At 36.7% G+C, this 23,676-nt stretch overlaps 1 pseudogene; it reads right to left on the bottom strand.

Moving 5' to 3' along the window:
• Positions 1-21,073: 21,073 nt before the first annotated feature.
• Positions 21,074-23,194, bottom strand: LOC129504322 (splicing factor 45-like; annotated as a pseudogene).
• Between the last annotated feature and the right edge of the window lie 482 nt (positions 23,195-23,676).

Below are 23,676 nucleotides of genomic sequence, written 5' to 3' on the forward strand. Positions count from 1 at the left end.
TCATTGAGTTTTCTCTTGGCCAATAGAGTTTTGACCAATTATTATGGGTTTTATTTCTCATGGGAAATCACTTGGCTTTAATAAGAACAAATGCTTCTTTTTGCTTTTCCTGTAAGAATTTTTACTTGTTTTCTGAAGGTGTGCAGCTGCTCACAATTATATTTGATTGTTTCATCTGTTTTAGACAATTTCTCCTCTGTCATTAAGTGGTAAATTCCCTATTAAATGAACATTCCAGTGTATTTTATTTCATTTTCTCAATGATGGTCAGAAATGACTTTTTGGTGAAGATTTTGAATATTACATTCAAACTGTGTATTTTCTGTCTTCAGTGAAATCAGTTTTAAAAATTTGAAATTCTCAGTTTGGAGAATTTTATTTTGATATGTTAATACCTTATGTATAATAGAAACATGTTTGAGAAGGTGAAAACTGTAGAAGAAAATAATTTCAGTAAATACTGATTTTTCAAAGCAAAACTTTGACATTTTAGAGATTTTAAAAATCAGTTTTATTTTTATTGTGAAGACCTTTCAAATGAGTATAGTTGAAGATACTTTCTCAAATGCAAACAAGGCTTAGATAATTTTCCTGATGTCTGCTGGTGTAAACATTGTCCATGGTTATTAAAATATTTTTAACATCACAGTGAGATGTGACTTTATCTTCCTGTCTTTGGCATCTGCAGGAAATGAGTGAAATATCCTTTTTGGTATTTGTAACATGAAATATATCTGCCATCACACTGTGGTCATGAAGTCATCAACTTAAGTCCATGGTTTCTCCCTCCTATTTTGCAGTAGTTGTTAGGAAATCCATTTCAAGTGATTGAAGTTTCTATGCCTTTGTGAAATAGCTCGGTGTGTGAGTGTGTGTATTTGGGGAAAGGCTTTAATATCTTTATATTGGTTTTACTGCCAATTGATCTGCTTATTCAGGCAAATAGTGGCAATAGTATTATCTATTGGCTACATCTGCTGTGAGACCCCAAATAGTATTCCTTATAAGAGACTGGAATTGCCATAAGATTAACGTCTTGTTTCTCTTCAAATATGATGAAAGATGGCAAAAATAAAACACTCTTGTAAAATGATCCTTTTTTCTACTGTATTTCATTATGGGAAAGAAAAATTTTAAAGGCATTTTTCAAAAGCCTATAATATATTTCACCTAAATAAATCCCTCTATTCAAAGATATGTATATACAGCATATGTATTTATGTAAAAGCAGCATTTTTGTTTATGTCTGTGTATACAATATCCTTACCTCTTTTCATTATAGGATAGAATGCAAATCTAGGAAATCCTCTCAAAGGGGATTATCTTTTAACATATTTGAGTCAATTTTAAGAAAATAAACCACAAAACTTGATTAAATTACCAACTTTATTTGATTTTGTTTATTTTTAATGAATTCTTTTGTGATTTTTGTCTGGCTAAAATTCAGGTTACATACTGTACCTTTTGGAACACACCCATCGACAAATTGCAAACTTCTGTAACTTCTACCATTTTGAAATTATTTTCTTTTGTTAAAATTTTTACAAAATCACCCCTCAAAAATCAAGAAAATATCATCTAAAGTGTACTCCATATGACTTTAGTACTTATACTTGTTAGTGCAAGTAGATCTGGGAACAAATAGATTCCTAGTGTAAACCAAAATGTTTTTATTAAAAACTTGTGTTTCTGTTAGTTTGAGGTCTTGTCTGTTTACTCACAACTATTTTCCCAGACTCTGGAATAAAATATACGAGTAGAAGAAGAATAAATATGAGATCTTCATAAAATCATAGGAAAGGGTGGGCTTTTGAGTTGTCATTGCCATTGTCAGCATCAACATAAGCGTCTATTGTTGAGCGGTATTTTATACTTACCATATGCTTTTGTGTACAAGATGGTCCTTATAAAAAACATATGGGAGATGAAAAAAAAAAGACAGTCAGAATGTAACTATTTTACTGATGAGGAACTTAACAGATGGCATAATTAGGCCAGAACTTCTGAGCTGTGATTCACCACACTTTTCATTATACTGCCTCTCAATAGATATCTGCTGTAGCCAGTGATCAAACGAAGCATAACATCTACTGTATTTCCAGGGAGAGTTGTTGTTGACCTTTTGTTTATGGTATATTCCAATATTTAATCATCTTTATTGATCAACAATTTAATTCAATCAAATTATTTGGCTGAAAAGTTTTTTGAAGTTTTTTTCTTTTTTTTAAAGATTATTTATTTATTCATGAGACACACACACACACACACACACACACAGAGAGAGAGAGAGAGTCAGAGACACAGGCAGAGGGAGAAGCAGGCTCCATGAAGGGAGCCTGACGTGGGACTCGATCCCGGGTCTCCAGGATCAGGCCCTGGGCTGAAGGCAGTGCTAAACCACTGAGCCACCTGGGCTGCCCATTTGGCTGAAATTTAAGTCCATTTCTCCTTAAGGGGACTCCTGCATTAATGACAGAAACAGTTATATTTTTCCACATGGTACTGTCTGTATACTTAAAACATTTAGAAATAATTTATTAGGCTTTTCATCTCTTTTACTTCTTTTTTTTCCTTTTACTTCTTTAATATTTTCTGTAAGACATTCACTACTTTCTTGCAGTAATTTTTTTCCCATTCAATTAGCTATCTTTTGTTTCTCAGTTCTACTCTACCTTCAGTTTTTGTATCTCCAATTCACTTTACACATTTCTTTCAAACTTCATTTAGCACAATTTCATATTCAAAACCTTTTTAAAAGAAGATTTATTTATTTATTTATTTATTTATTTATTTATTTATTTATTTATTTAGAGAGCAACAGAGCTTGCAGTGGGGCAGGAAACAAAAGATCTCAAGCAGACTCCTCACTGAGCCCAAAGCCTGACTCAGGGCTCCATTCTAGGACCCTGAGATCATAACCTGAGCCAAGAGTCAGAGGCTTAACCCATTGAGCCACCCAGGTGCCTCTCATTTTCAAAATCTTAATTACCATTCTATAGCATGCAGAAATATATCCTCAGCCTAGAGTTCAGGACCTTAAATGATCTAATTCAACCTACCATTACAATGTAATTTTCCTCTACTCTTACTGATAATTTTTGTACAACTGAGCTTTAGACTGAACTAGGATAGACTTACAGAGTTGTGGTTTTATGGTGATAATCAGTGTCCCAAATGATATGGTGAACATTGTTTTGATTTCATAGACTCCCTGAAATGGTCTGTGGAGCACACTTCAAGAAACATTAATATAATAAGAGTTTAAGCCCTTCCCCACTGTGTGTGTAGACAAATTTTCTTCATGTCCTAGCTTTATGATCCTGGGCAAGTTGTTAAAATCATTCCTCAGTGTGCTCTTCTTTAAAGTGGAATAAATAATAATACCTATTTCTTAGAGATGTTTTGAGGATTAAATAAATTAATACTAGTTTGCAATTACAATAGTGCCTATCACAGGGGATAATTACCTTTGTGATGAGGAAAATGCTTTTTTTCCCTCTACCTTCCTATATTACTGGTTTTCAATGTCTTTTCTTATCCAAATTAATATTTGTTTTAAAGAGGGAAAAGTATGAAATACCTTTTAGCTTGAGCAATTCTTTTGGCATTGTTAATCCTTTGATTTTCATTTAAATATAACTAAAGTATCCATAAGTATTTCAATGTGTACCTGAGAAAAATAAGAGCAAGTTCTAAATTTTTTGTTAGCCTATAAAATTTAATTTGTTCCATTTATATGCATCAGTTCTTTCTTCTTTCCTTCAGCAACCTGTCAGCTTACCTTAATATTTTCCTTCTCACTAGGCTAAGAGAACAAAAACAAGTCTAGAATGAATTCATTCACTCATTTATCACAAAAATATTGTGCATATGCCAGGCATTCTGCTGAGTTCCGGTATATGATCTTCTATCTAGTGGAAAAGGACATACCTCAAACCAATCAACAATAAAATGGTGTGATTAAAAATGTGAGAAGGTTTTAAATACATTTTCTCATTGTTTTTTAAGTCTTGGATATTATTATTGTTAATTTAGGTATAATTGACATGTTAGTTACAAGTGTACAACATAATAATTTGACATATGTATATATTGTGAAATGATCACCATAATAAGTTCAGTTAACATCCATCACCATACATAATTACATTTTTTAAAAAAGATTTTATTTCTCTGACAGAGCACAAGCATGAGTGTCAGGAAGAGGGAAAGGGAGAAGCAGGCTCCCCACTGAGTAGAGAGCCTGACATGAGGTTTGATGCCAGGACCCGGGACCATGACCTGAGCTAAAGGCAGACACTTAACGGACTGAGCCACCCTGGTACCCCACAATTTTTTTTCTTGTGTTGAGAGCTTTTAAGATCTACTCTCTCAGCAACTTTCAAATATATAATACTGTCTTGTTAACTATAGTCACTGTACTGTATATGTTACATCCCCAGAACTTAATTATTTTAATTTTATAATTAGAAACTTCTCTTTTGACCCCTTCAGCCATTTCTCCCAACTTCCCCCACCTTCTGCCTCTGGCAAGCACCAGTGGTTTCTCTGCATAATTTAACTCAAGTTTTTGTTTTTAAAATTTTACATATAAACATATAAATGGCACCGTATGTTATTTGTCTTACTTATTTCACTTAACATAATACCTTCAGATTCCAACCATGTTGTCATAGATGGCAGGATTTCCTTCTTTTTATGGGTGTGTAATATTCCATTATATATATGTATGTATATATATATTCCATTGTATCATTGTATGTGTATATATATATATATATATATATATATATACTCATACCACATCCTCTTCTGGGTATTAGCTTGATGGCATATTATAGGCCTATATTTTTATTAATATGCTTATCTTTACTTTGTCATCTGTGAAATAATAAGTAAGAAATTACCGTGCAGAAAAGGAAAGCCATGGAAAGAGCACTAGTTGGTCTGGGTTCTGGTTTGAATAATATATTAATATTTTGGTTTTAGCTTTCTTAAATGAAAAAATAGCCAGTTGTCTAACATTGCAGGACTATTACTCTCTTTGTTATTCTGAGAGTGAGTATGTCATCACATAAATTTTCACAGAAATGATGGAATTATTCTATTGCAGCATTTTTATTTCATTACATTTCTTTCTTTGGATCTATTAACACATGAGACTACTAATATTTTGAAGGCAGGCTGCTGAGTCCTCTTTATCATGTGTTCCCAGAATACTCTGAGCTTGTTTTGTTGAATGTTAAATTTGCTTTTAAACTATATTCGCTGGGGCAAATATTCCAAAAAAAAACCTTTTCACTTTATGGTTTACTCAGTAAGCTCAGTTCTGGTTTACTAGTTGAGACACAGCGTTGAAACTATTTTTCTGGGACAGTGTGTTTTTACAAAGGTGAAATTTTAAGGAACAAGGGCTACACACTTGGTTGGACTTTTCACACACTGAACAATGGTCCCCAGTCTCTAATTTTATTTCTATCCAGCAGATGGCACCAATGCCTCAAAGAAGAGCCCAGTCTGAGGCCCAACAAAAGTATCCAAGAATGCGCACGTTTAAAACTAAGCAGATGTCATCAAAATCCAAGAGACTATGACACAAATATTCAGACCTATACAGTTAAATACAAAATGAAATAGTTGAAGAAGTGTTTATATTTTTAAAAAGTTTCTCCAAGTTTTCAGCTTGTCATTCATGGCACCTGCTCTGGGGGAGTGGATAGAAAGAAACCAATACAAACTGGATGGTGATTTCAGCAGAAAAGCTTCCACCCAGGTCAGGACATTTTCTAAGATGCTTTCGACTGGATTTATAACTGTAATCACAAAAATGCAATAATTATTGTCTAATTTCTCCTTTTCCTAAGCTGTGCCTCATTTTTGTTATGCTTTGGTAGCTCACCAATTGTGTACAGCTACGAAAGAGAGAGACACACTAGATACTGCTGAAAATTAGAGGAGAGCACTAGGCACTTCCAAAATTTGACCTGAGAAAATTAATATTGCTCAAAGTCTTCTTGGCATGGAAAGCCTTGATTCATAATCTTAACCTTCTTTTTCCTGAATACTGTTACATTTCTTTTCCCGATGGGGTGGCCGATGATTTTCCTTTTCTTTAAACTCTGGAATGAAAGAATGTTTACTCACATTTTCTTGAAATGTCATGTTGTTCTTTTGTAATTTTATTTTTTAAATCCCCTTCCTGCCTTTCTTTTTTTATTATGTGAAACAAGATTGAGATATTAACTATACATAACTTTTAACTATAATTTAGATTCATCATTCCTTATATTCAATTGTCCAAATATAATGGGTTTTATTAGTTGGTTAAAATCAACAACTCTTGTAAAAGAAAGCAGGATTTCCCAATAAACCATTAGTATGCCATAGCATATTATATTAACATTATATTAACATTAATTAGATCAAATTAATGGTTGGGGTTTAGTTGCCTTTATTTAATATAGCACCTCTACTTAAGAGATTTAAGAAATACTCTGAGAAGCTATTTAGAAAGATTTTATCATTCGATCATGCTTTTGATGAAATAAAGTAATTATTAAGGATTAACATCTAAAAAATACATTGTGGAAATGAGAGAGATTTATTTGTTTTAAAATTCAATAATTTAGGGCATCTAGGCGGCTCAGTCAGTTAAGCTCCTGCCTTGGGCTCAGGTCATGATACCAGGGTCCCGGGATGGAGCCCCATGAAGCCCCACCTCTGGTTCTCTGCTCAGCTGGGAGCCTGCTTCTCCCTCTCCCTCTGCCTGCTGCTCCTCCTGCTTGTGCTCTCTTTTTCTCTTGTCAAATACATAAATAAAATCTTTAAAAAAAGAGAATTCAATATTTAATATTAAATGGCATTCAAAGGAAGAAATGGAATTCTCTATTCTCAAAAGTGTAGTTAATTGTGACTTCCCTGAAATTGCTACGAGATTATTTTCTCACCTGACTGTGAGTCTGACTCAGTTCCTCATCCGTCTCCCACTTCCATCTGGTGTCATCTGCTTCAGTAAATAAAGAACAGAGATGGACAATCAAGAATGAGGACCTCCATGCAGGGCAAAGAACGGTGCCATCTTATATTGAGGATTAAATCAAAACAGACAGTGAACCGATAATAGTCATCAGGGCGCAACGTGTAGTCACAGACTTAAGTTTTCTTTAATTATTTCACTGTCATCAGAAAAATAAAATTACCAGTGATAGGTGCTTTAAAGCAGTTTGGTCTCTATCTTGATATTATGAACTCTGTCAGACTCATCCATATAGGCATGTGAGCTTCATATGTTCCTTCAGAATCTTAGGTTTTTATGTTAACTTTTCTCAGCTTTGATTTCTTATGAAAATAGACATATACTCATGAGTCTAGTGTTTTAGAGGATCAGGACAGAGTTCATAAAGAGAACTTTTCTGTCTTCTGTCCCCTCCATGTGTTCAATGGTACTGTGGAAAATATGAGCATTCAGTGGGTTGGCTACATGCAAGCAGTTACCTAGAGGTGGAGTGGCTCTAGAAAGAAGTGGGATGGTTAGGAAGGGCTGGAAATAGCACTGGGAAATGTGGGTAGAGTCTATACAAATTCTGCGGGCTCAATAGAATTCTGGTGGTTGGAATGTTTTTTCAAACTATTTTAAAAGTTAATTTACATGGTTTCTGGGAGTAAATTCCTGCACCCTTCCCCCCATTCTCTTCCTGACTTAAAAATGTCTAAAAGATTATTTTTCTTTCTTCCACTGTCACTGATCTATTCAGGAGCAATAGCAAGGTTTTCCCAATTTTACTAACAATGCGGTAACATTGCGAACTAAAGATCTTTTTACATTTCTATTTTTAAAAGCAAGTAAGTTATTTCAAGACAAGAGCATCTACTTTAAAATAATCCTTAAAAAAACAAAACCAAAAAACCTTACCATCTGGGGAAGGCTACGTTTGCACGACAATCTTGGGCAGTAAATAAAAATCTGGTCCATTTAGAAGTATCTTTGCTCAGAGGCGCATCCTATCAAATGGGGCTGTTTTATAGTCTACCTTGTATTTCAGGGCTTGCGAACTCGGTGAGCAAACAGAATTTGTTCACAGGGTGAAACACATATTTATGGTCCTGAATAAACTGCTCAGATTCAAAAACTATTTGTGTGACAGTGCTAGACACAGGGATTCCGCAGCCCAATGGGATGTTTGTAGCCCACATTTGCATATCAATGAACAGACTCCTTTTAGGAATACTGCTGCTTCATGACAATGCTGTTGTCTGAGGTCTGGGGGAAAGAAAACCCATAAAAGTTTGGACTCACTTTTCAATGCCCTCGATTCTTTTTTTTTTGTGCTTTGGAAAAGTGTGAAACAGGGTCACCAAGTTCCATTCTCCATAGTTTTATTATGTTTTCAATGAAGCGATTGAACCTGCACAGAACCCAGACAGACAGACATCACAAGGCCACTTTGTGGAAAGGCAGCTTCTTTAGAACCTGGAAACTGAAGCTCGTCTTCAGTGTTTACGGATTTGGGGCCAGAGCATCGTTCCCTCAGTTTAAAGGACCAAAGGGACCAGCCCCCTTAAGCAAAATACTTAGAACCCTTCTGCCTGGAGAAAAAATATTAAATAAGAGGTTCTTTTAGCTCTGAAGAAGCCAACCTCAGAATGCCAGTTATTTGAAAACCAGGCCACAGATCAGAGGGGATTTTATAAGGTCCTGTCATTTTCTACCTGGCTGACAATCTTATGGCTGTCAGTCCCAAACTTTGAAATGGAATCAAACACAGCCTGCTCATAGTTTTGCTAAAGTTTAATTTAGAGAAAGTCTTTTTCTTTCTTCTTTTTTTTGGGGGAAAGCAATTCTTATTTTTAATTTTTGTCTGATAATCCTTTGGTTTTCCTGCTGGACATTTTAGTAGAAAGTTTTACTTTATAGAAAAAGTAGTAGAAAATTTTAGTAGAAAGTTTTATTTTATACTATCATCAATTTAGTTCAATGCAAAGTGCTAAAGAAACAAAGATAAAAAGAAGGACATGTTTTTGTACTGCTGCCCTTTGCCACTACTTCATATTTGAAAACATTTTGTGAGTGTGAGTGCCAGGATAGCAGATGTCAGGTTGAGTAGTATTTCTTCTTCATATTTTTACTCGTGATGTATTTAACACACAACTACACCGTATTGTGTAGCCTAAAAATCCTTTTTCAAATCTACTCCACTTTAACTGTTAACGATATTGTTTTGTCTTGTGATTTTGTCATTAATTTGCTTTTTCTATGTAATCCAGACTATTTCTCCTGAATATCCTTTTATAGCTGTCTCAAGAATGATTTATACCTTATAAAATTGAATATAGGTAGTGCTGTGTTAACAATATTTCAATTGCTTTGTCCAGAGCTCTGAATAATTTTCTGATTCACCTCCTTTTACCTACCTTACTATTTCTCAGATTCAAAGGAAGAAAGCCAAATATCTATTTGATAAAAGAAGCTTCACTTGCTGTGAACATATAGATAACTCCGAAAGTGATCCTTTTGGCCCAAATTGTATTTCAATAGCCAAGTTGTCCACTTGATATTTCCATTGGTGGTTGTGCTTATTGCAAAGTAAATACTGTAGATGATTTTCCTGTGCTGTTTTTATCTTCTTATGTCCAAAAATTCTTTGACACTCCTCTCTTCAAAAGAATGTGTGAAGAACTTAATAATCCCTTCTAATGAATAGAATGTGGCAGAAATGACATGTGTGACTTCTAAGGCTAGGTCATATGTAAAAGACTTTACTGCTTTTGATTTTGCTTCCTCTTAGGTCACTTACTCAGGGATAAGCTAGTGTATTGTAAGGACAGTCTCCACAGCCCATGTGGAGGGGAACTGAGGGCTTGCAGTCACAGCCAGCAGCAATGTGCCAGCTGAGTGTGTGCGTATGTGCGTGTGAGAGAGAGAGAGCTGGCCTGGAAGTGGCTCTTCAGCTTCAGTCAGCCTTTAGATGGTAGCCCTCGCTGACATGTGCCTGACGCAAGCACATAAGAGACACTGAGCCAGAACCACCAAACTAAGTTGTTCCAGAATTCCCAGCTTAAATGATGATCTCAGATTGTAAATATTGTTATTTACAAAGCTTTGGGTTAATTGTTTGTGCAGCAATTGGTAACCATTCTACCACTCTTCCAACATTCACTTCTTTTCCTATATCTGACGAATATTTAAGTCTCATGGTTTCTTGCTTTGATGTGATTTTGGTGTCTGTCCCTTCTTTGCCACATGATTGCCATGTGACCTGCCAATTTAGTTCCGAACAACACTTCCCAGATGGCTGCCATGTTAACCCTTTAACCAGTCTCCCTGATATCCTTCATTCAGTCTCTGTAGTATACACCTATAGGTTATTTTTCTCTGAAACACATGGATACCATACATTTCTTCTCTTCAACTAGAATTTTCCCATTTGCCTTCCAGATAAAACCTTGTATTTGTTAGTGTGGTATATCAGAATCTTGTTCAGAATTATTCACCCCTCCTCCCTTGATTTTGCTTTGATTTCATCTGAGAGTTGTTTTGAACTCATGGTGGGCAGAATGTACTTTCCACTCCTTGACATTGGGCTTGGCCATGTGACTTACTTTGGCAAAAGAATCGGGGCAGACAGGATGCAAGTGGAGGCATGGAAGGCGCTCGGTTGCTGGGTTGCCTAACTGCATTTCTGCCACTACCGTGAGAGGCTCGCAGCCCAGCTAGACTATGATCCGGGGAGGATGAAAGAATTGGGGGAGCAGATGTGAGCCTGACATAGGGTGGAGAGCCCAGCTTGGCCAGACCTGTAGCTTGAAGCAGAGCTGCTTACCTGTGCAGACTGGATCAGCCAACTCTCAGCCAACCTAATGAGAATAAATAATTCTTTTAAGCCATTGAGGTTTTGGAGTGGTTTATTATACAGAAAGCTCTGCTACCTTAACTCCATCTCCTCTTTTCAAATATATCATTTGTTTCTGTTTATTACTCCCTGTCTGCTTCATTTCCTAAACACAGTTGCCCATTCCTGGTGACACAGCTTTTTCATTTTTCACGTATCCTTTAGGGTCCTTTCAATGATAATATTTGCTAAGTTACTGATAACTTATTAAGATGTAGTATTATCACTTTTATGACAGCCTGATAGAAGCAATATTATTTTCACTTTAAAGGTGAGAAAGCTGTGGCTTAAAAAGATTTTAATTTTTTATTTTTTTAAAGATTTTATTTATTTATTTATTTATTTATTTATTTATTTATTTATTTATTTATGAAAGACACAGAGAGAGGCAGAGACATAGGCAGAGGGAGAGGCAGGCTCCAGGCAAAGAACATGATGTGGGACTCGATCCAGGAACTCTGGGATCACGCCCTGAGCCAAAGGCAGACACTCAACAGCTGAGCTACCCAGGTGTCCCTTAAAAAGATTTTAAAACTTTTCCAAATTCACATGGTAAATAATCTAGAATAGGATTGAAATTCAGGGCTGTGTGATTAAAAAAATCAATGTTCATAACTAAGATTCTATGTTCTTATTTTAGCCCCAGTGCCTTCTTTTTGACAACTCTGGTCCATAAATTATGCTAACAGTTAATGCACTTAATTCTTATTACACCTATAGGTTATTTTTCTCTGAAACACATGGATACCATATATTTCTTCTGCTTGAAAAAACTAGAATTTTCCCATTTGCCTTCCAGATAAAACCTTGTATTTGTTAATGTGGTATATCAGAATCTTGTTCAGAATTATTCACCCCTCCTCCCTTGATTTTGCTTTGATTTCATCTGAGAGTCGTTTTGAACTCATGCTGCACTTATTTTGCACTTAATTTTTCCAGCACTAATCATTTTTATAATCACTTTGATTTTTTTTAGCATTTTTAAAAAAAGATTTTATTTATTTATTCATAGACAGACAGACAGACAGACAGAGAGAGAGAGAGAGAGAGAGGCAGAGACACAGGGAGAGGGGGAAGCAGGCTCCATGCAGGGAGCCTGATGCGGGACTTGATCCTGGGTCTCCAGGATCACACCCCAGGCCGCACGTGGCACCAAACCACTGCGCCACCAGGGCTGCCCCTTCTTTAGCATTTTGTAGTTAATATTTCACATTACAATCTCTTATTCTTTCAGTTCTCACAATCTCTTTTTGAAGAATGAATGATTATTTTCTCCATGAGGAAAATGAGAATCAGAGGTTGATTTGGTCCTGGGCATTCAGCTGTATATATGGTAGAGCTGAAAGAGAGCTGTGATGGCTGAATTAGGTCTCCTTCCTGTTCCCCAAATTCAAATGTTGAAGCCATAATCCTCAATATGATGGTACTTGAAGATGGGGCCTTCCTTCCATGAGCTGGTTAAGGTTAAATGAGGTCATAAGGGTGGGGCCCCAAGTCCATAGTACTAGGGTCCTAATAAGAAGAGGAAGAGACACCAGAGTTCTCTCTTTTTGCACACAGAAGGAAAGCAATGTGAAGACACAATGAAAAGGTGACTGTCTACATGCCAACAAGAGAAGTCTCATCAGAAACCAACCCTGATGTCATTTTGCTCTTGGACTTCTAGCCTCCAGAACTGCAAGAGAATAAATTTCTGTTGTTAGAACTGTCCAGTCTGTGATATTTTGATTTAGCAGCCTGAACAGCCTAATATAAGAGTTAAGGTTTTCACACCCAATGTCTCTGTCCTTAGCTTCTTACACTTATTCTACATTATTTTTATCATTAGCTCTCTGAGAACTGTGACAATAGTTTTGTATCCTCCACCATATATTATTTGTGTAGTATATCCTTAAATATTTCATACACTCACAGCAGGTTTAAAAGTAGAAGAGGTCTAAGATGTCAACCTATCTTCTCACTTAAAGCTGAGCAGCCTAGATCTGGTGAGTTCCTAAGACTTGGGCAAAATGGCTCTGCAGTTATTGAAGGGCAGAGAGTGGAATCCAGGCCCCACCTTCAGCCCCTGAGATACAATGTTTCAATTACTTTACTGATAGCCGTGGATATTGAATGCATCACTCTCATTGCCGTTATCATCTCTTATTTTTATTATTGTTGTATGAGGGAACCCAAGCTCAATAGAAACTGAACAATTAAGATTACATCCTAACTAGAGTAAGAAAAATTGATTCTGGGAAACGAACTAGGGGTGGTGGAAGGGGAGGAGGGCGGGGGGTGGGGGTGAATGGGTGACGGGCACGGAGGGGGACACTTGACGGGATGAGCACTGGGTGTTATTCTGTATGTTGGTAAATTGAACACCAATAAAAATTAATTTATAAAAAAAAAAAAAATTGATGCCACATAACACACCAAAAAGGAAATAGAAATCCAGGATTCTTAAGGAATGTGACAAAGCAAACATATTTAGCAAACATATTGTTTGTTTCTTAATGACTTATTAAGTGAAAAATTTAAAAATGTTATATTTGTATGTGTGAGAGTGAAAAATGTAAACATATTTATGTGGTAATCTAATTGCACATAATGTCCTTGTTTTTATTCTCCAGAATGGAAAGCCAGACACAGGGGCCCAAGGACATGTCAGAGGCACATACATATGTTCCCCTTTCTGTCAAACCAGGCTGTCCAGGTGGTTTGCTGCTCTGTGGTAGGTACAAAATGTGTAAATGACTGGAGTTAGAACAGAAATCATGAAAACCCCTGTAAAAATTATGAGGATCCTTTGCTATTATCAAGAGTTATTTTAAATACTAAATCAAAAGGAGGCCAACCAGTGGCCTTGTTGACAGTCTCAGTAAAGAAGGAAATGATTAAATTAACATGAAGCTTCAAATCCATTCCCACTTGGTAGAGAGGTCTCAAATTGATCAGCATGGTGGCATGTGAAAACTTGCATAGCTGCGGTCGGTGGTGCCTTTGTTTAATGGATTAACAACACTCACAAGTAGTGCAATTTTTTATGTTTACTCAGATATGCATCCAAAATTTAGACCAGTGCGTTAAATCACAAAATTTCAGGATTTCTCTCTAATTCAAAGATGAAGATTGAATCACATTGATATGCAAAGCCACCAGAAAGGTGGCATGGTGCAGTAGAAGGGTGTTGGAAAGAGAGGCAAGTCATTAGGATCCAACCTCATTGCATTCCTTAATGTCCCTAAAGAGCCCCTTAGCCATTTGGAATCTATGTTTTCCTCATCTGTACAATGTGCACAACACAGTCCTTGCCTACGGTGTGGTGAAAATCAGACCTAAGCAAACCATTGACATTTGTATGATCTTTTGTAGTTCATCCAATCCTTCCTGTCTCTTTTTTTTCCCCTCATAAAAACACAATGAATTTAGAAAGGCAGTAATTTATTTTTTCCATTGTAGTGATAGATTCAGAGGTTTTATGTGCTTAAGGTAAGGAATTGAGAATAGAGGCTCTTTGTCCCAATCATTTAATAGTGTTCTCTGGCTAACTGTGCAGATTAGCACTATGCTTGCAAAGGAGAAATATTAGGCCAGGACAGCTCTAAATTTTAAAATAGTCTGTTGACAATCTAAAAAATAGCTCTGGGCTTCATTTTAAGAGTATAGAGTGTAATTTTTTTTTTTTACTTACCATAGTTTTGGTTAAGTAGATTACTGAATTTACATTTCATTTTCCACATTCATATGTGGAACATAGAACATAGTAGAACAGCCATTCGCTCATTCTTCCTTCCATGAACCCAGTACATCTAACATATATGTATCTTATGCTCTATCCAAGTACACGTGTCTCTGAGGTCAAGCATAATTCATCTGTGAATCCTCAGCACCTAGCTGAAATGATGATGATATATAATAAATTAATGATATACATTGATGATATATACTGTATTATGGTATTAAATAGTAAATCAATCATTACTTGGGAGGAAAGATTAAAGGAAGCCTACACAGTTATGATAATATTGGTGCTTCTAGATGTACATAAGGAACACTTTATTATAATAATCTTTTAAGGGCCCATCCACTGCTAACTCTAGCAAAAGTGTTATACATTTAAATGTTACTGGTGACTGATTCATACGGATTTAATATTATAATCTGGCTTTTATACTTTTTAAGATACAAGATCAATGATGTCAGTGTCCATTACATGTTCTGCACTTAAATCGTTGTGAAAACTTTCCAGCATAATCAGTTGATGAGGTGGACAAAATGAAATAGAGAACATGGAAAGCAACATTATCATAACTGTGTTTTTTGTTTTTTGTTTTTTTTTTCAAAAATCCTTTTTTTAAAAAAAGATTTTATATATTTATTCATAAGACACACAGAGAGAGAGAGGCAGAGACATAGGCAGAGGGAGAAGCAGGCTCCTCACAGGGAGCTCGATGCAGGACTCGATCCCAGAGCCCTGAGATCACGCCCTGAGCCAAAGGCAGATGCTCAAACACCGAGCCACCCTGGCACCCATCAGCATGGCAACACCTTAACCATTTTTCAATATGTTATACATTTGTGCACACCACTGTGGATCTTTGCCACAAAATCTTTCTACCTCAAGGTAGTGTCCCCTAAAGGTAAGAGGTGATAACAGCTGCAAAAAAATTTAGAGGACTCTAAAGAATAGAGAAGTCGAAAAAGGACGTCTCTGTTCCCACTGGGACTTCTAGGAGGCAATTGAGTGTGTCTAAACAGAGAGGGCTGGGATGATCCCAGAGTCTTCTGTGCCATGGAAGCAGTGTGGAAGAGGTCCAGGAGTAGGGATGAAGAGGACAATAAATGGAGGACTGCTGAGGGAGACCATGGGGGGAATTTCTAATGTCTTAGCAAATGCTAATGAGTTAAGATGCCATTGACCAAAAACTATGAAACCAGGCCTGTACCAATTTTTTTAATGTATGCCTGATATTTGGATTGAAAACATTGTGACTGCTACCTAGGTCATGGGATCAAATATCTTTTCCCTCAGCCTTCTCTATTAAGAAATTATCTCTGTCCTCTATATGTCTACTCCTTGTTCAAATCATTCCCATGACACTTTTGTGGGGGAGATTATAGTAGAGTAACTAATGCTACGTGTTCTGTTTTCTTTACAAGATTGAAATTTTGTTGGATTAAGTCATATTCATCTTGTTATATCCCATTCCTTGTAGGGTCAAACACAGGGTCTTATACTTCTCACATAGTAGGTACTTCATATATAATATGTCATATGTTATGAAATGAACTGAATTGTAAAGAAAATACCATTGATCTTGTATTCCAGAAAAGACCTTTCCATTTACCGCATTGTAGGACAAAGTAGCATCACACAGTTCTTTATCACATACATGAACGAGTTCTTACATAAATAAGCAAAGGAACAAAAATATTAGCAAAATTCTGTCAGTTACATAATAAGAGTTTTGCAGAGAATTTACTCTGAGTTCTGTAAAGCAGATAATTCAGTCCTGTGGCTCCAGAATGCCCTTTTCTTTATTCCGTCATTATAGAAGCTCTAATCGTAGGGCAAAATTTTAGAGAATATGTAAGTTAACATGAAGATTCAGGTTTCCACTTATGGAAAATTGCATGTGGAAAAACCCCAGCTGTGATTCCTAAATAAACATCAAGAAAATGAACAGAAAAAAACCTTAGTGTGAAACATTTACCTTGAAGAATTTTCTTCTTACTCTAGTACTGGCTTGATTACAGTGGGCTGTTGGAGTAATAGTTATCTTTCCTTTCTGATTTTTTATTTTATGCCATTCTTGTAAAAATTGAATTTGTCTGATTTATTAATTTCTGTTTTGAGACTTGAAAAATCACTGATATCTGTTTAAGTTTTCTTTGTATTGATTACCAACATCTCCATGAATCTGTATGAGATTGTCCCAGAAGATGACTTACCACATTTTGAAAAGATGAGATATCGATTCTTTCATGCATATAGCAAAATGTTAGAATAGGGTCTTGTAATTAAAAGTAACTGTATCTATAAGGATATGATTATGAAATAAACATTGGAAAATCTGGTGAGAAAATAGAAACTACTCGCCCTATTAAAAATAATTTTTAAGGGTGCCTGGCTGGTTCAGTCAGTGGAGCATGTGACTTTTGATCTTAGGGTTATTTATAAGTTTGAGTCCCACATTGGGTCTAGAGATTATCTAAAAAAATTTTTTATATGTCTCAAATTATGAAACATTCATGATGAACATGACACCCAAAGTGCATTTTTACAATAAACGTGTTACTTTGAGAAGAAATATCTTTGTGTCTAACTAAAGAATATGACAAACCTGAACTTTTATATTCTAGAACTAAAAATCTTACTGTTTGACATTTTTATGTTCACTTATACATTTTATATAAATATAGACATTTCTAGAAATATAAATATTTTCACATTTCCCCCTATACATATGCTTACATATTTATATTTCATTTCTAAGGTATTTGTATTTAGGACCCACCTCACACATTAGAGATAGTGATGGTTAACTCATTAAACACCCAAACTAAGCAAATAGAACAACAGCACAATTGTTAGACTCTATAGTGGTGCAGGCCATTTATGTGTGTATCTCTTAACATGGATCCCACAGCATCATGGTAAACAAGACAAATACTTTGGATAGAACAAATGCCTTTGCGATGTTCAAATTTATATTCCCATTAATGGTGATATACCAAGAATAGAGTATATTTTTAATTTCTTTTAGGACCACAGCTATGTTTTCCTTCTCACAGCAAATGGTAAGATATCATCACTATTGGGAATTGAAGTCCACAAAAGAGAAAAAATAGTTCTTCAATGACCAAATGTGATTTTCAGAAGTCATCTTTAGTGAGTAACATGATTAATCTTGCATTTAAAAAGGAGTCAGAAATGATAAAAGGAAGAACATCTTCCTTCTTTTGAACTACATTTCACTCCACAAGTACTAATAAACAAAGAGTAGAGAGTCATGTGAAAAACCTATAAAGGATAATTCAATACAGGAACTTGCATAGAATCATTTTCCATTAACTAATCAGAACCTGCATTAATGTAAATGAAATCTATTTTAGCTTCCAGGAATGTCATTGATTCTTTAAGGGACCTAAAAGAATAAAGAATGAATGTATAAGAATAGTAATATGATGGTAATGTGTAATAATTATACATCTACCTAATTGCAGGATATAGTGCAAAGTGTAATCAGTACAGTGAAGAGCAATTTAGTAATCATTAAAAATTCTCAGGTGTTTCCCTCATAGTCCAGTGATACAAAGCAACTGTTGTACATTTTCTGCCGATATCAACCATCACTTTAAAATTGATTTTGTTTATCTTTACTGAGTACAAAAATTGGCTGTTTTTATTTCAAATAACTTTTAAAGATGAAAATATTCAGATATTATGTTACATATGTTGTATTTAAATTACATGCTGTAGCCTTCCACAACTCACCTTGATACTTTTGGTTTTCTTACATGCGAACTGAAATGTCCTTTGAGTAAAATCCTTCATTAGCTGATAGGTCTCCTTTTGTTGAGAAATGCTAATTCCAGAAAGAGAATAAGGAGACAAGAATCTTAATCACTAAATCACAAAATCTTTTATGAAATTGAATAACCTCCAGATGCTATCTTTTTTAGCCTTGTAAACTAATGGAAACATATTTCAAACTGTAGATTTTTCTTCCTTCTTCCCTTTAATGAGGTCATTTTTACCTTTTAGTGGTCTACAAATAGCAAGCTAAATAAAAGAATGTCTTCTTTTTTATTCTCTGATAGCGCTAAAAATGAACAACAGCCTCTCTGCTAAGCTTGTCTACTGTTATCTCCAGCCTCGTAGGCATATTTCATTTAAATGATTCCTTGTCTTTCATGAACATACACGTTTGGTCTTGGCATGTAGCTGGGCCAGTGGCTATTTTTAACGTTGTAGCATAATAGACCCATGGGAGGAGAAAATAGTGTTCTATTTGTTAGTACTTCTCAAAGTACTTTGGTTTGCATACAAAATTACCTGGGGATCTTGGTAAAATATAGCTTCTGACTCAGGAGGGCTGGGGTAAAGCCTGATGATTCACATTTCTAATAAATCTCAGGTGACCCAGTGCCGCTGGTCCGCTGACCCTCACTTTGTTTGCTAGGTATGATCAAAGTGATGTATTTTCATCTTTTCTCTTGAATTGAGTGCAAGCTTAGGGGAAGGGACCTAACCTATCTTTATCTATTCTTCAGCAGGGCCAAGCACAGCACTGGGCATCTGGTGGGCGCTCAATAAACATATGTTGCATACCAGACGATACACCAAGAGTAAAGACCCCTCGTTCTCTGGTGCCCTAAATTTTGTTTTCTCTCAGAATGTATAACAACAAGGGACCCTCTTCTCACCTAGTAACGTGATCTGATTACAAGTCAGAGTAGTAAACTGAAATTATAAGGTTGCACTAGAAGTCACAGAACCAGGGTGGCAATTTTACAACTGTTTTTTTTTTTTCACCTCTTCCCTCCTTTCCCTTGTCTAGCTAGAACATATTCTAGGAGTGGTGCCCTCTTCAACTCCTCATGGCCCAAAGTGCTGAAGTCTTAAGCTTCTTAGAGGGAAAGTGAGGGAGGAGCACAGGAGGCTGAGGGTAACACCTTGAAAGTTCTCTTTAATTTGAGAGCATCAACAGAGGGTCACCCAGACTTACACATGCGTTGCTTTGACCTTCTTCTAAGATGTGAAATCGTTTGTTCTTGAGGTTATTTATCCACAGTCATTTTTTTAGTTAGAATTGCTCCTAAGCATTTTTGGAAACTGAAGAGGTCACAGGTGTGTGGCTGTTGCATTTTGCCCCTAGATCATTAGGCATCCACCTTCAAGAGTGTACAGTGAAGCCATCCTGTGGGATGCTTGGGCAGCTTGCCTTCTTCGTGTGATGGACGTGTAGGCAGTCTTATACCCACTCTGTGCTTAGAAAATCAGTGTTAGTTTGACTTTTTTCTAGTGTTCTAAGTAATGGCTTAAATGAGAAGAACCATTAAAAAGATGTTAGCGTGAGGTCTAAATAAAAAGAGATGAAATGACCTTCCCAAGGTCATCGATAAATGACACTGGTCATTGACAAATATGCACCAGATATCTCATCTCTATATCCCCAAATTACTTTACCAAGTTAGCTCATCCTATCTTCCTATTCATTGTATTTTCCGGGAAGTAGTGAAGGTCTATAAAACTCTTGAAAATAATAAATATATTTTACTGTCAGACCCGAGACTAGAAAAACAAGGGTTATGCTGTTAAAAACTTTACAACTTACAGCAGACTTTAAAATTGACTTCTAGCTATGTTTAGAACCCTAAGGAGATAATGGCAAGTCATTCTTCTTTAGAAATATGTCATCATTAAGGGATAGAAAATAGTTCTCCATTCTAAAGAACAGCTCTCTGTAGGATTTGTTGAGCTTTCTATGGCTAAAGTTACTAAACAAAATAAATGACATCTCAGAACATTCTGTTGTCTTTGGTTTCAGATAACATATTTTATTGTGTTTTCTTCACTCCTGGCTCCATAAACGGCAGAAAGAAAACCTCTCTTTAAAAAAATAGTGCCTGCCAAACAAATCTTTGTGGATACTGGGGTAAGTGTAAATTCAGGGTACAAGATATCTTTTTTGGCTTTAGTACTTTCTCAATGCTTGTCTTAATAAACATGGGTGGTTTGAAAGTATGAAGTTTCTGAGAAGGTTAATGTCATGGGCTGAAAAGATTGAAATCACAAAGCTTGAAACCCGTCCCTGTTAATGAGGTTTTTTTCTGAGACACTTGCTTTTCATATTATCTTTCTTTTTGCAACCATTCTACCCTGGCAATACTAATACCAAGTGTTCTTTTCTTTATTGCTTTAAATGGAGAAAACAAAACAAAGGAAGCTTAATGAACTTGTCTTTTTTTTTTTTAAGGAATTTTATACTATATTTTAAAAACAAAAAAACAAAAAACAAAACAAAACAAAAAAACCACAAAATAAAAAAGGGATCATTCAACATATATCTTAGAAGTCCTTCCAAGAATCTCTGTAGGCAGCAGCCACACAGGCTGGCTGATGCCTTTTCCTTCTCTGCTGAGCCTGCAGCTCATTTAAGGATCATCCGAGATGACTCGTGCTCTAGTTCTTAAAATCAGACTTGTTCCGCCAAATCCAAGACCCTGAACTTATCCAAATTGTAGAAACATGCTTTTACCACCCGTCCACCAAAATACTTCCCATTCAGATCAACAACAGCTTTAATTGCTGACTCAACTCTCTCAAACTCTAAAAATATTCGTACTGTTTCATCATCAGGGGCACCAGGAATTTCAAATATCACACATTTTCCAACTTTGCCGTATTGTTCACACTCTTCCTTGGTTTCTGCTTCCAAGTCTTCATCTACCTCTCCTGCATCAACCATGTTCCTTAGGAGGACCACTTTGGTAGGACACTTAAGTATTTCAGTTAATGGATTTGAATCTGACTTCTTGGATGCATCTTTCTCGGTGGCATCACCCACAAGGATCTTGCCTCCTCGCTTGCTTGTCTTCTCCACGGACAGTGCTGTGCTCAGCCCTTGTTGGTGCTTCCCAAGACCCTGGCCTTCCCAGAAGCCATACTTCTGCATGATTTTATGTGCTCCTGTGCCACCCATGTTGGCAAGGAAGGAGCTGCCAGGTCCAGGCGGAGATCTGGGGCTGTCTTGTTCCTCGTACACTGGAGGAGGGATAGCAGCTTTGGAAGACGGAGAGCGGGGTCTGGAATCCTCTTGGTAAGGGAAATCTCGGGGCAACTCTTTGTCTTTCTCTACAAGAGAAGTGGGTGGTGCAATGGCAGCTCCGCGCGTGCTTCTTTTCCTGCCTCTCCCGCTCAGGATCCTCGTCTTCACCAGAATCTGGATCTGGTCGCCTCGAAAACCCACTAGCTTCATGTCTGTCTTTACGCCTCTTTCCTCTCTCTCTTCTATTTCTTTGTCTTTCCAGCTCCCGCTGTCTCTGTCGTTCCTCTCTTCGGCGTTTCAGTACTTTGTCATAATCGTTAGGAGACATGGGATCCTATTCATCAGCTAAAGGCATCAAAACGTCTCCTGCAGAAAATCCCCTGGGAGCAGGATCCTCAGGCGGCCGCCGCGTGCGGGGGGGGCGGGGGGTGGCCGCGATCTGCCGGGGTGGGACGAGCCACCTCCCCGCGGGGCGATGACCCGGGCAAGCACCGGACTCTGTTTCGTTCTCTGGCTCTTCGCTGTATGGGAGCTGCCTTCTTGACCTGAAGTTTAAAGTTTTTGGACCAGCCTTCCGTGTTTGAATCCCTGGTCTCCACTCCCAGGTCAGCGTACAGGGACGTCTTTGGGGTTTAACGCCCACGCGCCCTGCGGACTCTCCCCACCGGCTGCGGCGCCGGGCCCTGAACGGGTCTTTCTTAAAAAGCTTTTATAGAAGTCGAAGTTAAAAAACATATGAACTGGACAGAAGGCCAACTTGACGGTAATGAATTACATATTAATTTGTAAAAATACAGTGCATTCGACAGCCTAATGTCAGAAGGGTGTATCTCTAGAAGGTGGATCTCTTTCTTTCTTTCTTTCTTTCTTTCTTTCTTTCTTTTCTTTCTTTCTTTCTTTCTTTCTTCTTTCTTTCTTTCTTTCTTCTCTTTTTTCTTTCTTCTCTTTTTTCTTTCTTTCTTTTCTTTCTTTCTTTCTTTCTTTCTTTCTTTCTTCTTTCTTTCTTTTCTTTCTTTCTTTTTATAAATTTATTTTTTACTGGTGTTCAATTTGCCAACATATAGAATAACACCCAGTGCTCATCCCATCAAGTGCCCATCACCCAGTCACCCCCACCCCCCGCCCACCTACCTCCCCTTCCTAGATGCTGGATCACTTGATATTATTTTATCAATTATTTTTCAATCCACATTCACTACCTTTGTTACCTAAAGCAATAAAAAAAAACTGTAAAAGATTAAATATATACATATTTTAAAATTTTCCACACTGTGTTAATATGATATGTTGGCAAATTGAACTTAAATAAAAATGATTTTAAAAAATTTCCTTAGTTATATTAGCAAATAGTGGTATATAAATCTTGAGAGGTACAAAGGGAAGTCCTGAGAGGAAGGTGGAGTAGAAAATTGCCACTGAATCATAGCTTTGGCACAATCCCATCAGTTTGGAGGACAGCTTTCTCCCCTCCTGTTCACGTTCCTGTCCCAGCTTCTCACCAAATCTGTCAGGGCAGTGATGCTGGTCAGTAGGCTTGAGCCTAACCATGGTGGATCCTTGCCATTCTTTCTCAATTCTCACCACCCTCTTCCCTTCCAGCATTGGCAGGCTGGCGCATGTCTTCAGCCTCCCCTCTCAGTTACTGCCGTATCACACTGACTTCTCTGCCTCCAGGCTTTTATTCCATCAACACATCTCTGTTACATCAACTAAACTTTTCTAAATATTTCTTTACCGTGTCACACATCTGTTAAAGAATCCCACAGAGACTCCATTTCTTGCTTTCTCTTGTTCCAAGTTTGAATTTTTTTGATGCAGTCTAGTTAAGCTATAATTGATTGTTAAGTCACCAAACTCTTTCCCTGAGCTCACATTCTACTCTTCACCATGCCTCGATTCTCGTCAAGCACTTCTCCTCTTTCTCTCTGTCCTACATAAGTCAGGCATAGTTCCATATTTCAATCCTTATTTGCTTGTTTACCAAATAGGAATATCTTCCTTTTTTCAATCTACTCAAGTGCTAGCGCCTC

This window comes from Nyctereutes procyonoides, unplaced genomic scaffold, assembly GCF_905146905.1.
Source record: "Nyctereutes procyonoides isolate TBG_1078 unplaced genomic scaffold, NYPRO_anot_genome, whole genome shotgun sequence".
Lineage (NCBI taxonomy): Eukaryota > Metazoa > Chordata > Mammalia > Carnivora > Canidae > Nyctereutes > Nyctereutes procyonoides.